General features: G+C 39.9%; 1 long non-coding RNA gene across 1 annotated transcript; it reads left to right on the forward strand.

Moving 5' to 3' along the window:
* The first annotated feature begins 124 nt into the window (after positions 1-124).
* Positions 125-14,132, forward strand: LOC123794991 (uncharacterized). The gene is made up of 3 exons (XR_006780292.1): positions 125-283; positions 399-505; positions 14,044-14,132. It is a non-coding gene; the product is annotated as an uncharacterized LOC123794991 (long non-coding RNA).
* The last annotated feature ends 3,742 nt before the right edge of the window (positions 14,133-17,874 follow it).

Raw genomic sequence — 17,874 nt, forward strand, 5'->3', positions numbered from 1 at the left:
CAGCGACTTGGCGAGGCAGGAAAATAAAATTACAGAACGCGTGGGGGGCGGAGGGGGAGCTTGGCTTTCCCGAAAAGGAAGGGGAGGAAATGGAAGATGGGTTTTGGCGAGGGGGGCTGTGCTCTGCCGCCCAGGATGGCCGAGTTCGTGTTCCTGCAGCGCCCATCTCCGAGCAGTTGAAAGCACTTTCTGTTCTGCTCCGACCTTGTCAATGGGGTCTAACCGGAGAAAGAATGGTTTTTCTTGCAGAAAAAGAGCTAAAAAAGACCTTTCTCCTACAGAGGTAACAATAATAGTTGACTTGTGGTGGTTAGCCAGGCACAGATGAAAGTTTTACGTGCATGATCTTAATCGCCAAGACAGCTTTTTGAAGTAAGTTCTTATTATGCCCATTTTAGAGACAAGGAAATTGGTTCAGAGAAGCTAAGCGCCTGGCCCCAGGTCACACATACGGTAACCTCTTCAACTGAGGTTCAAACCCAGAGTCCAGTTCTTTTCTTTGAAGGTAAGTGTTTCTCCGTTAACAGTACTCTTCCTGAGACTATTACTTCCCCCTCTGGGATCTCAGTTTCCATTTATAAATGTTGGACCAGATGAGCTCTGATGTGCTTTACCATGTTGACATTCTTTTAAATAATCTGTATGTTTACCACTCAAAATGATCTTGCCTGTTAAATCCTGTAAAACAGGGACTAGCAAAAATCATGTCTTACACTGTTGTAATCCCATAGAATGGTTGGTTCCTAATGAATATTTACCGATTCCTGATGTTACAGTAAACTAGGAAAAATAATCTTGGCTTCCCATAGTAAGTTTACTCAAGTATTGAAAGGATTTATGTGTATTTTTTTTATTATTATCATGTTCTCTCTGTGTCCTTGCGAGGTACATTGGATACTTGTTTTCCTCTCTTTTACAGTTGGAAAATCTGGAGCATAGAGCCATTTGCTCAGTCACATACTGAGTCAGGGGTGAAAGCCTCAATTAGTCAGATCCATAACTTCCTGTCTAGTGTTCTAACCACTGTGGAAGACTTCATATTTTGCATAACAATGCACATTCCAGTAAAGATCGTCTACTCAAAGAGGATTTTTGTGTAACTTCTACTTAAATGTATAGCCCACCTAGATACTCTAGAGAACACAAAGCTGAACTAGACTCAGTCCTGCTGTCAGGAAGTTTGAGGCCATTGGGAAAGATGAAACAGCTACTCAAAGAACTACAAGTCAAGTCTAACACTGTAACCTGGCCTTTAAGACACTGCTTGATAGGAACTCAGTCGTATTGTCACTTATATGTGACCTTGGGCAAGTTACTTAACCTTGACTCTAAAATGAGGGGAATAATTGTATCTACTTGAAAGAATATTGTGCAGATTCATTGGGTTGATTCATACAAAATTCTTAGAACAGGGCCTGGCATATGGTAAGTCCTATATGTACTAGCTGCTGTTATTACTATCACTGTTATTATCATTATTCAGTTTACACTTAAACTTGTCTTGGGTGCTTGATAGTCCCTGAAGCATTTGTCTGCTCTCATGCTCCCAGCCAGATGTTGTATGCCTTTATCTCTGCTCTCCAAACATCTTTTCACTACTCTCTTAGAGAACTGACCACATTCTGCCTTTGAATGGTTCTTTGTATACATGACTCACTAGTTGCCAAAGTGTCTGAAAGGACATTGCATGCACTGTGCAGCTTGCTGGGAACATTTAGAGCAGGAAGAGGACAAGCAGGACCAAGCTGTAAGCAGCGTAGACAGAGCCTGGGAAATACTCCAAGCTGGAGTGGTGGCCCCCACCTCTGGGGAAGAGCTGGCAGTCACAGGCAAGTCCAGTGTGGGCAGATATCCATGTCCCACAAGGGTCCAAATTCAAGGAAATGCAGAGTTCAACAAAGGGAGTGACCATGGAATTGCTTTGGCCTCCAGTATCCATGCTCCCCGTGTTATCCTTGCACGTACACACACACCAGTCTCAATCCACCATACTTACGTGGAGCTGATGCCCTCACCTCCAGTTTCAAGGATGAACATGTGGCCTAAATCTGGCCACGCAGAGCAGCGCATTCCCCTGGCTTCTGTGACGGGTTTAGGAATAGGTACATGAATCAAACCAAGACAATTGGGACCGATCAGAACTAAAAATTGCATTTGCTACACCAGGGACGTCAAGCTAAAGGCCTACCTGAGAGTAAAGCCAAACACAGCAGAGAAGAAAGTAAAAAATGGAGAAAGATTAACTCCTTATAACATGACTTGAGTCTTGGACTTTGCAGTTACTTGAACTAATAATGCGCTGGGGTTTGGTTTGGTTTGGTTTGGTTTGGGGTTTTTGCATAAACTAATCTGTCGTTAGCAACTGAAAGCGTCTTTACCTAATACAAGCCTTCCTTTAATCAACTGATACCACTAGGCCCTGGAGAGACAATGGTAAATAAGACATTTTGTGGCCTCAAAGAGTTTAGAGACTGGCTGAAAAGATAAGCAAGTCAACAGTATGTTTAAGTGCTAAGACAGGAAAAATTCAGGAAATTCCATATAAATTCTAAATTATATATCAATTCTCAGCATCAGGTGAAGACTGGATTATCACCAAGATGTTCATTTGACATGAGGTGGTAAAAACTGGATGGAGTTTAACCCCGTGCTTAACCCTGTTAAAACTGGAAAACCTGGGTGGAATCCTGGAAGCAGCAATGGCCCCACCATTTACTGGGATTCAGAACCTAAATTCCCCCCTAATGGGAAGATACTTGCAAAGAAACTACACACCAAGAGCTAGAACTAATTTGGCAGAGTAGCCTGAAAATAGTGAGTTTTAGGTAAGAACACCTCAGGGCAGTTTTCTCAGTAAATATACACAGTGTTCTAAAGTCCTTTGAATAGAAGACTTAGGAATAGGGCAAGAAAAAAGGGGGATGGAGGGCATTATATTAGTTTCATATTCTGATATCAAGCTCAAGTTTCCCCCTTTAATACAGGGTGAAGAAGGATTATGGTTGTGGCAAGGTCAAGGTTTTAAGGCCACACTACAAAAGGGCAAACTTTTTGTGTCATAAGGGATAAAGTTCTGGCTTTGTAGGCATAATGTGTTCTCTTTGGGTAATTTTGAGGGGATAGGGAGTGGTTCCCTTGTTAAGATTTGAACTTTTTTGAGGCACCACTAGATTCATGCAGTGGGATTGACCTGGGACTCCCTCTTAGAAGTCTCTAAGAAGACTGAATGAGTGTGGTCTAAAGGAAGAGAGGACTGGGCATACCGCTTGGGTTTACCTAAATCCCAAACTGAAGCCTAGCAGTTGGCTACAAGGTCCAAGCTAAGGATGCTTCTGTCTGCTTTGTCCTCTGTCACTCACTCTCTCTTAATATCTAGCAAAAGGGACAATTCAGGGATTGAATTGACACTTCACAACTGATAGTACCCATGTTTACCCTGTAATGATGCTTACTACACTATTCAATTATTGCCTATTAATCTGTGTGGCCCATCAGACTTGATCTCTTACTCACTATTGTATTTTCAGCACATAATACACAGCCTGATCATTATAATCACTCAATAAATGTTTTTGAGTAAATAAATGCCATGGACTAAAGTATTTTTGAGATCCTGGCTTAATTTACATTTCCCCAAAAGCAGAGCTTGAGACAAGGGCTTGGAAGCAGGTAGTTTACTAAAGAAATGATCCTAAGAAGCTGGAATGAGGGAGTAGAGAGAATTGAACAGAGGAGGGAAAGCCAGTAAATGGTGTGTAATTGAGATGTTTACCACTGTGGGCAATGAGGCGCAATCCCACCTGTGACTCTCTGAAGAACTGTTGAATATGCACTTGAGAATTGTCCCTCCGAAGTTGAGTATTTATTCAGCTGACTAAATGTATACCTATAAATCCCTTGGTTGAAGGCTGACCTTGGGGACATTAGCTACCCCCATACTCTATGTAGCAAAAGGTGAGAAAGATGATTGTGCTTCCGGTAGGAAGCCATCATGTGCATAACTGTCCACCCCAGCTGCAGTTAGTCAGAATGAGCTATGGGAAGAAGACAAAGCATCAGTAGCATCTATTACAGGCCCACCAAAGAGATGCAGACACTATAATTGCAATCCTACCAGAATAAAATGTATTCGCCCGTCACGGTTCTGCTGCTTGACAGAGCTAGAAAGGGTGAGAAGGCCTGATCATTCATTCCATGAAATGACCTGTAATGCAGGCTCAGTGTCCACTTGAAAAACAAGCCCATAATATGTCTTTCCTGAATGAGTTGTGTTTCAAGGTAGTCATATTTGGTGAGAGAAAGTTCTTCTCTTACAAAAATTTGAGCTAACAAAGGTAGAAGTAATGCAGACTCCAGTGAAATAATGAATCTAGACTTGTACTGTCCATTAGAGCCACCACTTGCCACATGTGACCATTTAAATTTAAATTTATTAAAGTTTAAAATTCATCTTTCAGTTGTATTAGGCATAGTTCTAGTATTTACTAGCCACATATGGTTAGAGGCTACCATGTTGGATAATATACAGATAGAACATTTCCATCATTATAGAAAGTTCTATTGGACAGCACTAGCCCAAAGATTGTAGGTGATAAACCATTCCAAAAGAGTCTGTTGGGGAATTTTAAATGACTGGGTCAGGTTGATAAGAATGTAACCAGCTAATCAATCTTAACACACACACAGAGTCACCAGTCATTGTATTCCTCTTAATGTGATGTAAAGAGGAGATATTTAGAGTGTATACTGTACAACCTATGAAATATTCCTGCTGGAAATTTTAACCCAAATCTGATCAAACATCTAGATCTAATTATCAGTTTATAGAAAATTAGGGGATGAAGGAACATGTTCAGCAACACCTATGGTTACAATTAACAAAATTAAGAATGTGGTAAATTTTGGGGCACCTGGGTGGCACAGTCATTAAGCGTCTGCCTTCGGCTCAGGGCGTGATCCCAGCGTTCTAGGATCGAGCCCCACATCGGGCTTCTCCGCTGGGAGCCTGCTTCTTCCTCTCCCACTCCCCCTGCTTGTGTTCCCTCTCTCGCTGGCTGTCTCTCTCTGTCAAATAAATAAATAAAATCTTTAAAAAATAATAAAAATAAAAAATAAAGGGGCGCCTGGGTGGCACAGCGGTTAAGCGTCTGCCTTCGGCTCAGGGCATGATCCTGGCATTATGGGATCGAGCCCCACATCAGGCTCCTCTGCTATGAGCCTGCTTCTTCCTCTCCCGCTCCCCCTGCTTGTGTTCCCTCTCTTGCTGGCTGTCTCTATCTCTGTTGAATAAATAAATAAAATCTTTAAAAAAAAATAAAAAATAAAAAAAATTTTAAAAAATGTGGTAAATTTTATAAGTCATAATGACCTGTTTCCTTCAACAAATAAATGACAAGGACTTTTTTTTAAAAAGATTAAAAATATTGGGGTGCCTGGGTGGCTTGGTTGGTTACGTGTCTGCCTTCAGCTTGGGTCATGATTCCAGAGCTCTGGGATCAAGCCCTGCATCAGGCTCCCTGCTCAGCAGGCAGTCTGCTTCTCCCTCTCCCTCCCTCCTCCTGCTCCCTCTCTCTCTTGCTCTTCCTCTCTTAAATAATAAATAAATAAATAAATAAATAAATAAATAAATAAATAAATAAATAAAATAATTTTTAAAAAAAGATTAGGGGCACCTGGGTGGCTCAGTTGGTTAGGCGTCTGCCTTTAGCTCAGATCATGATCTCAGAGTCCTGGGATTGAGCCCACATGGGGCTCCCTGTTCAGCGGGGAGTCTGCTTCTCCCTCTGTCTTTCTTTGTGCTCTCTCTCTCTCTCTGTCTCAAATAAACAAATAAAATCTTAAAAGAAAAATTTTTAAAAATTTAAACAATTTTTTAAAAAGGATTAAAAATATAATAAAAACAAGCAACAAAGGTAAATTGGACATCACCAAAATGAAAAAAATTTGTACATCAAAAAACACAACCAAGAAAGTGAAAAAGCAAGCCAAAGAATGGGAGAAAAATGTCTAGAACATATCAATAACTCTTATAAGTCAATAAAAAAATGAGAAATAATTTGATTTTAAAATGGACAGTTTTGGGGTCCCTGGGTGGTTCAGTAGGTTAAGCATCTGACTCTTGACTTCAGCTCAGGTCATGATTCAGGGTTGTGAGATTGAGCCCTGCGTCAGGCTCTGTGCTGGGCATGGAGCCTGCTAAGATTTTCTTTCTCTCTCTCCCTCTCCCCTCCCCAAATAAACAAATAAATAAAATCGACTGTTTCAATAGACATTTCTCCAAAGAAAATATGCAAATGGTCAATACACATATGAAAAGATGTTCAACATCACTGGACATCAGGGAAATGCAACTCAAAATCTTGGTGAAATTCCATTTCACATCCTCCAAGATGATTAGAATCAAAAGGGCAGATATTAATAAGTATTGATGAGGATGTGGAGAAACTGGAACCCATCATATACTGTTGGTGGGGATATAAGGTGGTGTAGCCATTTTGGAAAAAAGTTGGGCAGATCCTCAAAAAGTTAAACATAAAGTTACTGTGTGACCCAACAATTCAATTCCTAGGTATATACCCAAAAGAAATGAAATCTATGTATACACAAAACTTGCACATGAATGTTTATAGCAGCATTATTCATAATAGCCAAAAAACGGAAACAACCCAAATGCCCATCAACTGATGAATGGATAAAATGTCATGTATCCATACGATGGAATATATTATTTGGCAATACAAAGAAATAAAGGGGCGCCTGAGTGGCACAGTGGTTAAGCGTCTGCCTTCGGCTCAGGGCGTGATCCCAGCGTTATGGGATCGAGCCCCACATCAGGCTCCTCTGCTATGAGCCTGCTTCTTCCTCTCCCACTCCCCCTGCTTATGTTCCCTCTCTCGCTGGCTGTCTATCTCTGTCGAATAAATAAATAAAAATTAAAAAAAAATACAAAGAAATAAAGTACTGATACAGACTACAGCATGGATGGACCTTGAAAACATTATGCTAAGTGAAAGGAGCCAGACACAAAAGGCCACAAGTTGTATGATTCCATTTATATGAAATGTCCAGAATAGACAAATACATAGAGACAGAAAGTAGATTAGTGTTTCCCAGGGGCAGAGAAACAGAGAATGGGAAATGACTACTGATGGGTATAAGGCTTCTTTTGGGATGATGAAAATGTTCTAATATTAATCGTCATGGTTGCCCAACTCTGTGGGTACCCTAAAAGCTATAAATTATATACCTTAAATGGGTGAGTTGTATGAAATGTGAACTCTATCTTGAACTGTTTTTATTCACAACACTCTGACACCAAATGTATGTAGTTTTTTCCCCCACACCAGCCAATTCTCCAACTCTCTAGACACCAACTGGGTGTCTTATGGTTCATTTCTATTCTGACACTATGCAGAGTTTGCATAGACCCTACAGGTGAAGGGCTCAATCCCACAAGAGTGACCCACCTCAGGTGCCAGTTGCAAGTCACGGGTTGCCATCTGGACTTCTGCCCAACCAGGTATAAATTCAGTGGTCCCACAATATCCTCCCCAGTCTCAATAATTTGTTAGAATGGCTCACAAAGCTCAGGAAGACACTTTACTTACTATCATTAGTTATTATAAAGGATAAAAATAAACAACCAAATGAAGAGGTACTTAGGGGAAGGTCCAGAAGAGTCTTGGCACAAGAGTTCTGTCTGTGTGGAGTTGGGGTGCACTGGTCTCCTAGCACGCGAATGTTTCTGCCAACTCAGAAGCTTCCCAAATCCCATCATCTGGGGCTTTTTATGGATGTTCCTTTATGTAGGCATGGTTGATTAAACCATCGGCCATTGATGACTCAATTCAATCTCCAGCCCCTCCCCTTCAAGGAGGTCTGTGGGTGGGGCTGAAAATTTCAACTCTCTAATCACCTGGTTGGTTCCTCTGGCAACAAGCCCCATCCTGAAGTGATCTAGGGGCCCACTGAGAGTCACCTTATTAACATAAACTCAGACATGATTAAAAGGAGCTTTTTATGAATAAAAAAAGATGCTCCTGTCACCTCTATTACTCAGAAGATCCCAAGGATTTTAGAAACTCTGTGTCAGGAACCAGGACAAAGCCCAAATATATATTTCTTATTGTATCATATATCTCAATAAAGATGTCCTTAAAAAATGGAACAAGGGGCACCAGTCTGGCTCAGTCAGAAGAGCACGAGGCTTTTGATCTCAGGGTCATGGGTTCAAGTCCCATGTTGCATGTAGAGATTACTCAAATAAATAAACTTTTTTAAAAATGGAATAAAACAGACTTAAGAAGCATAATATATTAGTCAGAGTTCTCCAGAAAAACAGAATAGGAGAAGGGGGGAGGGCAGCTAGAGGGTGTGGGGGAGAGAGATGTATTATAAGGAATTGGTTCACACAACTGTAGAGACTGACAAGTCTCAAGATCTGCAGTTGGCAAGCTGGAGACTCAGGAGAGCCAATGACGTAGTTCCAGTCTAGGTGAGAAGGCCTCCGAACCAAGAAAGCTGATGGTATAGCTCCGGACTGAAGGCCAGGAGACTCAAGGTTCAAAAGAGCCAATATTTCAATTTGAGTCATCTGAAGGTAGGAAAAAACTTATATCCCAGGTCAAATGCCGTTCAACAGGAGGAATTCCCTCTTATTCAGAGACAGGTCAGACTTTTTGTTCGATTCAGGCCCACCCATGGATGAGGCCCACCCATGTTATGGAGGGCAATCTGCTTCACTCAGTCTATTAATTTAAATATTGGGGTGCCTGGGTGGCTCAGCCGATTAAGCATCCGCCTTTGGCTCAGGTCATGATCTCAGGGTCCTGGGACTGAGCCCCACATCAGGCTCTTTGCTCAGCAGTGAGCCTGCTTCTCACTCTCCTTCTGCCCCTGTGCCCTGCTCATGCTCTCTCTCACTGGCTCTCTCTCAAATAAGTAAATAAAATCTTTGGAAAAAAATAAATATTAAACTCATCCAGAAACACCCAGAACAGTGTTTGATCAACTATTCTGGGCACCATCTGGCCCAGTGAAATTGACACATAAAATTAACCATCACACATTCCAACCCAAATACAATATGTGAAGTTTTGGGGATTAAAGAAAAAAAACTAACTATAAAAGACATTGTGAGACAGCAAATTCTGATCCTTGACTGGGTTTTATTTATTTATTTATTTATTTATTTATTTATTTATTTATTTATTTATTTAAAGGTTTTATTTATTTATTTATTTGACAGAGACAGCCAGCGAGAGAGGGAACACAAGCAGGGGGAGTGGGAGAGGAAGAAGCAGGCTCCCAGCAGAGGAGCCTGATGTGGGGCTTGATCCCAGAACGCTGACATCACGCCCTGAGCCAAAGGCAGACGCTTAACGACTGCGCCACCCAGGTGCCCCCTTGACTGGGTTTTAAATGACATTAAGAATTATTATTTTCTGGACATTTTCCATTTGTTCTTCTAGATCCACTCTCTATCCTGCTCTCTGCTCTGGAAGGCTGGCCCTGTATGAACTATATTAGCAGGCCTCCCTGCCTTTAACTATTAGATGGACTTGGCCAGTGAAAAATAGTGGTAAGAGCATTAGGGAGGGAGGAGAGTAATATCAGGGTATTATTCCCCAGCCTCCTTTCCTGCAAGGTCACCTTTTGCTTACTGTGTCTCTTGGACAAAGTTATTTGTTTCTCTCAGAGCAGCCAACTCTGTAGACTCTTTCTAAAAATTTTTTTAATTTAAATTCAATTTAATTAACATATACTGTATTATTAGTTTCAGAGGTAGAATTCAGTGATTCATCATTTGCATACAACACCCAGTGCGCATTTCTTCAAGTGCTCGCCTTAATGTCCATCACCCAGTTACCCCATCTTTTCACCCACCTCCCCTCCAGCAACCCTCAATTTGTTTCCTATAGTTAAGTGTCTCCTATGGTTTATATGAGTGCACTGTACCTGTGGTTTCCCTATACCCTCTCTGTTTTCCTCTTACTTTATTTTTTTTTCTCTTTCCCTATGTTCATCTGTTTTGTTTCTTAATTCCACATATGAGTGAAATCATATTGTATTTGTCTTTCTCTGACTGACTTATTTCACTTAGTGTAATACCCACTAGTTTCATCCACTTTGTGGCAAATGGCAAGATTTCATTCTTTTTGATGGTTGAGTAATATTCCATTGTGTGTGTGTGTGTGTGTGTGTGTGTGTGTGTGTGTGTGTGTATATATATATATATATACACATACCACCTCTTCTTTATCCATTCATCTGTCGTTGTACATCTGGGCTCTTTCTATAGTTTGGTTATGGTGGACATTGCTGCTATAAATATTGGGGTGTATGTGCCCCTTCGAATCACTATGTTTGTATCCTTCGGATAAATATCTAGTGGTGCAATTGGTGGGTAATAAGGTAGCTCTATTTGAAACTTTTTGAGGAGTCACCCTGCTGTTTTCCAGAGTGGCTGCACCAGTTTGCATTCCCACCAATAGTGTAAGAGGGTCCCCCTTTCTCCACATCCTCTCCAACTTAAGTTGTTTCCTAAGTTGTTAATTTTAGTCATGTCTCATTGTGGTTTTGATTTGTATTTCCCTGACGCTGAGTGATGTTGAACATTTTTTCATGAGTTTGTTGGCCATTTGTATGTCTTCTTTGGAGAAATGCCTGTTCATGTCTTCTGCCCATTTCTTGATTCTAGATTCTGGTAACCACTCCCTCCCCTTATCCATATGGCACTGTAGGAAGTACCAACTTAGTCACTTACTTTAGGTTAGTACACTATACCTGTGGTTCCCCTATACACACAAGCTTTAAATAAACCCTCCTAAAGTTATCTTATTGTGAATGTGTCATCTGTTACCTGTTGAAGCCTTGATTTAAGTGTGATAAGGGTTTTGTGGTTGTAAAAAAAGAGAAAGAGGGAGAGGGAGTCCTTTATTCCTTGAAAATACACACCGGAGTGTTTATGAATGAAATTATATAAGGTCTGGGATTTGCTTTAAAAATAATTCAAACGACGTCTGAGTGGCTTAGTCAGTGTTTAATCTGCCTTCAGCTCAGGTCATGATCCCAGGGTCCTGGGATTGAGTCCCACGTGGGGCTCCTTGCTCAGCAGGAAGCCTGCTTCTCCCTCTGCCTGCCACTCCCCCTACTTGTGCTCTCTTGCTCTGGTAAATAAATAAAATCTTTTAAAGCATTAATAACAATTCAAGGGCTGCCTGGGTGGCTCCATTGGTGTTTAATCTGCCTTCGGCTCAGCTCTTGATCCCAGGGTCCTGGGACTGAGTCCCATATTGGGCTCCTTTCTCAGTGGGGAGTCTGCTTCTCCCTCTGCCTGCCACCCCCCCTGCTTGTGCTCTCTCTTTCTGACAAATAAATAAATAAAATCTTTAAAAATAAATAAACAAGCAAACAAATAAATAAATAAATAAAAATAATTAAACATGATTGGGGCGCCCAAGTGACTCAGTAGATTAAGGGTCCAACTCTTGATTTCAGCTCAGGTCATGATCTCAGGGTCATGGAATGGAGCCCTGTGTCGGTCTCTGCACTCAGCACAGAGTCTGCTTGAAATTCTCTCCCTCTCCCTCCTCCTAAGCCCCTCTCCCCACTCACCAACATGTGTTCTTTCGTAAATAAATAAATGAAATCTTTTAAAAAGTCAACATGTTTAATATTTACTGAGCATAGAGTTTCAGTATTAAAAGATGAAAAAGTTCCAGAGATCTGTTGCACAACAATATGAATATATTTAACACTGTTGAACTTCACACTTAAAAATGGTTAAGATGGGGTTACCTGGGTGACTCAGTCAGTGAAGTGTCTGCCTTCAGCTCAGGTCATGATCTCAGGGTCCTAGGATCGAGCTCCACGTCAGCCTCCCTGTTTGGTGAGGAGTCTGCTTCTCCTTTTCTCTCTGCCCCCCACCACCCATGCTTTCACTTGCTCGCTCTCTCTCTCTCCCAAATAAATAAATAAATAAAATCTTTTAAAAAATGATTTAGATAGTACATTTAATCTTAGGTACAACACACATACACAAAATCATAATCCAACATGGGCTTATGTTGATGATTGTTGAATCTGGGTGATGGGGACATGGGGTTCATTGCATCATTCTTTTTAAGTTGGAAAAAAGAAAAGAAAAAAAGTCTCAAATTAGCATGATTTCAGACAGGAGAAGACAACCCACTGATTAGAGAAAAAAGAAAGAGTTGAAAGATCAGAGAATGAATCTATCATGTAGCTCGACTGGAAAGCCTAAGCAGCCACGTTAAAAAAAGAAAGTAGAGGCAATGTAGGAACAAGGGCCAGCTCAGAACCATCATCTATTGTGCCCTACTGTGTCGTTCTTATTTCACTTCACTGAGCTAGGACCTGAAACCTGCTGAGCATTATTTATTCTGGATCTGGGCCCAGCTGAGCCCAGCGTTCTTTAGGAACAGTAGGGTAGATCTGGAACAAGCAGTTCTGACAGAAAGGAAGGAGAAGCACCAAAGTTAAAAAGAGTTGAAGTCATGGAAAGGTTATGCTGTGGGGCACCTGGCTGGCTTCAGTGGAGCATGTGACTCTTGATCTTGGGGTTATAAGTTCAAGCCCCATGTTGGGTATAGAGATTATTTAAAAATAAAGTCTTTAAAAAGAAAAGAAAGGTTATGCTGTGTAGGAAACCCTACACGTTTGCAGGTTGTGGGGAATGACTAAGGAGAAAGAAAATTGGGTAATATGAGAGAGACACTTTTAATAACATTGAGAGAATCTGCTACCTCAGGAGGAAGGAGAAGGATGGAAAGCCATGTAGCATTTTAGAAGTAAAACTCAGGGAAACTGAGTCAGCAACATTCTGGTAGCATTCCATTTTCTTACTAAATATAGCCATGTGATTCTGGTATATTTGTTTTCTATCACTACATAACCGAAGGTGACCATTATCATACATTTGTCATATAATGTAACCTGTCAAGGTAGCAACTACTTTATATGCATGGGTCCTGCCCACACACTTGAGGAGGGCTTATACAGAACACGTACACCCGGGGCAGGGATTTGGGAGGCCATCTTAGAATTCTGCCTACCACAGCTAGGAGATTGGTTCAATCTGTGAACTAAGAGATAAGGCCTTGGCTGGGGAGCCAGGGACCATATTAAAAATTTACCAAGAGACACAGAGAGTGAAATGGGAAAGGTGCTGAAAGTCACAGTCCCTCCTGATACAGTTGGAGTAGGGGGCTGGAAATCAGAAAGACAGTTTAATGCTGGCTCTGCCGTAATTTTACTATGTGACTTTGTCCAAATCACCACCATCTGGGGCCTCTTTTTCCTCAGCTATAAAATAAAAATGATGAAACTAGATGAGTGTTAAGGTAAATAAAAATCCTCTGTTAACAGTATCATATGGCACTGGGACAAGTATGCAAAAGTTGTAGAATATTCTTTTTCCAAACATTTTAAAGAATTGCATAACTTGCTCTGTCTGGGGACTACTAGGAGTAGCCTTGCTTAATGGTAGGGGAAGAGTAGATGATTACCCCTTAAGAATGCTGCCAGAACCCATAATTACACGATTCGAAAATAGAATGTTATCTCATACCTTACTCTGGTATTTGCTGTTTTCATCTATCCGCAATTTGTTTTAAAGTTCATTGCTTTCTTTACTGGTTTAACTGTATAATATCACCAGTTTGTTTTACAGTAGGTAGGATATGTTATGAAGACAATTCTGAATCAGATTCTGACTCTGCTTCTCTTTCTGCTGCTGGCACTAAAAACTTACCTACTGTCACTGTATTTAATATTCTCTGCTTCTCAGAGATTATGGTAGATATTTCTGAAAGATTTCATGAAAATGATTGTACAAACGTAGTTTAAAAGCTATAAGTAGAAAGAACTTAAATATGGCTATAGAAGTTTGCTTCTATTTGGCACGTTTCTTTAAAGTACATTTTTTAGTACAAGAATTACTTAGGCAACCCCTAATGGTTGTCAGCTCTGTAGGTTTGCATACTGTTACTTTTCCCTCTAAAATCTATTTGTAAATTGCAGACCTGGAAGAAACCTGAGAATTTATCTGGCTCAGTTGAAGTGGAATGAAATGATTTCAATTAAAACCATCCAAGAATTGGCAGAACCAGGTACAAAACGCAGGTCTCTATATTCCATTCAAATGTTACTTTCATGACTCCATGGTATCCATTCATTCATCGACTTATTCACTCACTGAATATATATCTTTTATGTGCTACTCTGTGCCAAGGTTTATGCCGGGACATAGTGATACACTATGAATGAGAAAATAATCCTTGCTCTCCAGGAAGTTGATAAGGGAGAGATGGGGAGGGAACTAGACAAGTAAACAGGAAATTCTTTGACAAAAGTATGCACAGAGTACTTCGGGAATACGTAAGAAAGGACTCTAACCAATTCTCAGGTGGGCAAGAAAAGCTTCCAAGAAGAGGTGACCAGAATCCTACCGGACAAGTAGAAATGAGCCAGACAGAGAAACTAGTGAGTGTGGAGAACGAGCATTCCAGGTAGAATAAACAGTATGTACAGATAGAGCTTTGGCTTATTCTGTGAGACTGCAAATGGTTCTATGTGAATCGAGCTTGGCATACGAGGTCGGAAATGATAAGAAGTAAGACTGGAGAGATAAAGCAGAGGCCAGTTTATGAAGGGGTTGATACATCAGACTGAGGAACATAAAGTACACCCTGAAAGAAATGGCATGGGAAGTGGAGGATGGCGGGGAATGAGTGGATCAAATTTGAATTCTATGATTACTCTGACTTTAATGTAGAAAACAGATTGAAAAGAAGTTAAAAGTGAGAATGAGAAGACTAATCAAAGGTTGTTGTGTTACGCTATAGGTATTACTCCATAGATCTGGTTACTACAACAGAAGCCCAACCCGCCAAAGAAGTGGTATACATGAGATAAAAGTTTTTCCTCCCTTAGTCGGGGCAGAAGCAATGCAGAGCTGTAGAGCAGCAGTTCCAGGCCATGGATTCTCAGGTGTTGTCCTCATCTGTATGTTCCAAGATGGTTCACCATTACCACAGAGGCATTACAGCCTGAGATACAGAAAAATGAAGAAGGGGATGTATTTCCCTTTAAGTTTATGACCTAACATTTCAGATCCTATCCCATTAGCCAGAATTTAGACACATGACCATTGCCTAGTGCAAAGATAGCTACAAAATGTAGTTTTTATTCTGTGAGGCCATGTGTCCAATTAAAAAACAGAGGTTTATTTTACTTATTTATTTTATTTTTAAATAGGCTTCATGCTTAGCATGGAGCCTAACACAGGGCTTGAGCTCACAACCCTGAGATCAAGATCTGAGCTGAGATCAAGAGTCAAATGCTTAACCAACTAAGCCACCCTGGCACCTCAACAGGGGTATATTACCCTAAATAAAGGGGAAAATAAAATTTCAGGGAAACAAAACACAGTTTTTATTATCTAAGTACAAAATATAAAGGACCCAAAGCCATCTATAGATTCAATAAAATTCCCATCAAAATACCAACAGCATTCCTCATAGAAATGAAAAAAAAAATCCTAAAATGTGTATGGAACCACAAAAGACCCACAATAGCCAAAGAAATCCTGAAGAAAAAGAACAAAGGTAAAGACACCACACTTCTTGGTTTCAAACTCTACTATGAAGCTATAGTAATAAAAACAGTATGATATCAGCACAAAAATAAACACATAGCCCAATGGAACAGAATAGAGAGCCCGGAATTAAACCTTTATTTATATGGTCAATTAATACTTGACAAGGTAGCCAATGAGGAAAGGATAGTGGCTTCAACAAGTGGTCCTGAGAAAACTAGAAAAACGTATATACAGCAATGAAATTGGAACCCTATCTCACACCACCCAAAAAAATTAAACTGAAGTGGATCAAGGACTTAAACATAAAACCAGATACTATAAAACTCTTAGAAGAAAATGTAGGGAAGAAGTTCCTTGACCTTGGTCTTGGCAATGATTTTTTCTAAAGATTTATTTATTTATTTATTTATTTATTTATTTATTTATTTGACAGAGAGAGAGCAGAAGGAGGGGGAGTGGGAAAGGGAGAAGCAGGCTCCCTGCAGTGAGCCCTACGGGTTGCTTAATCCCAGGACTCTGAGATCACAACCTGAGCCAAAGGTAGATGCCCAACCAACTGAGCCACCCAGGCACCCCAGCAATTATTTTTTGGATATGACAACAAAAGCACAAAAACAAAAGCAAAAATCAACAAATGGGACTATATCAGGCTTAAAAGCTTTTGTATAGCAAAAGAAACAATTAACAAAATGAAAAGGCAACCTACAGAACGTGAAAAAATTTGTGGAAACCATATATTGGATAAGGGGTTAATGTTCAAAATATATAAAGAACTCACACAACTCAGTAACAAAAAGACAATCCAATTTAAAAAATGGGTAGAAGAAGTAAATGGACTTTTTTCCAAAGAAGTCATCCAAATGGCCAACAAGTACATGAAAAGACACTCAACATCACTAATTATCAGGCAAGTGCAAATTAAAACCACATTGAGATATCACCTCACATCTATTAGAATGGCTATAATCAAGAAGACAAGAGATAACAAGTGTTGGCAAGGATTTGGAGAAAGGGGAACCCTTGTGTACTGTTGGTGGGAATGTAAATTGGTGCAGCCGCTATGAAAAACACTATGGAGGTTCCTCAAAAAATTAAAAATAGAGCTACCATGTGATCCAGCAATTTCACTTCTGGGTATTCATCTGGAGAAAATGAAAACACTTACTTGAGGAGATGTCTGTACCACCATGTTCATTCCAGCATTATTTACAGTAGCCAAGATATGGAAACAACCTAGGTGTCCATTGGTAGATGAATAGATAAAGAAAATGCAGTAACATTTACAATGAAGTATTATTCAACCATGGAAAAGAAGGACATTCTGCCATTTGGAACAACATGGCTAGAATTTGAGCACTTTATGCTAAGTGAAATAAGTCAGAGAAAGATGAGTACTCTATGGTATCACTTATATATGGAATTTTAGAAAGTTGAACTTGTAAAAACAGAGAATAAAATGATTACCAGGTGATAGGGGGTGAGGGGACAGGACAGAGGTTGTTTAAGGGTACATAATTATTTGTTGTTTAAGAGTACAATAAGTAGTAAAATAGCCCCAGAGATATGATGCACAGTACAGTGAATATTGATAATAATCTTGTTTTATAATCATCAAACTTGCTAAAAGACTAGAACTTCATTATTCCAGCTACTAAAAACAAAAGATAATTATGTAACATGATAGAGGTGCTAATTATTGCTACAATGGCAATCATATTACAATATATAAATGTATTAAAGGAACATGTTATATCTCTTGAATTTATACAATGTTATACGTCAAATACATTTCAGTAAAAAAGAAAAGGACCTGAACTAAGGTAGTGGCAGTGAAAATGAAAAGAAGTGTACCAGTTTGAGAGGTAATTAGGTGGTAGAGTTGACTCAGATTGGCTATGGAAGGTGAGGGACAGGACGATGCTAGAAATAATACCCAGGTTTCTGACTTGGGTACCTGGGTGGATGATGGTGAATAACATTTACTAAGTAAGAACACAAAAGAAGAGATTTACGGAGGAAGTAAAGAATTCAATTTTGCACAAAAGCTAGAGACACAGCTGTCTGAAAAGCCTGAGTCCCTAAGAGCCAATATGAAAGAGCATTTTATTTAGGCAATATTGATTAAGAGTTAAAAAAAAACACTTGATTTTATTATGTTAGTGCCAGAACTCAAACAATTCAGTTATTAAAGAATCCTCGGTTGTCTGGATAGACAATATATATAAATATTTATATAAACTGCTCATTAGTGC

Source organism: Ursus americanus, chromosome 12, assembly GCF_024610735.1.
Source record: "Ursus americanus isolate L20-20 chromosome 12, mUrsAme1.1.p, whole genome shotgun sequence".
Taxonomy (NCBI): Eukaryota; Metazoa; Chordata; class Mammalia; order Carnivora; family Ursidae; genus Ursus; species Ursus americanus.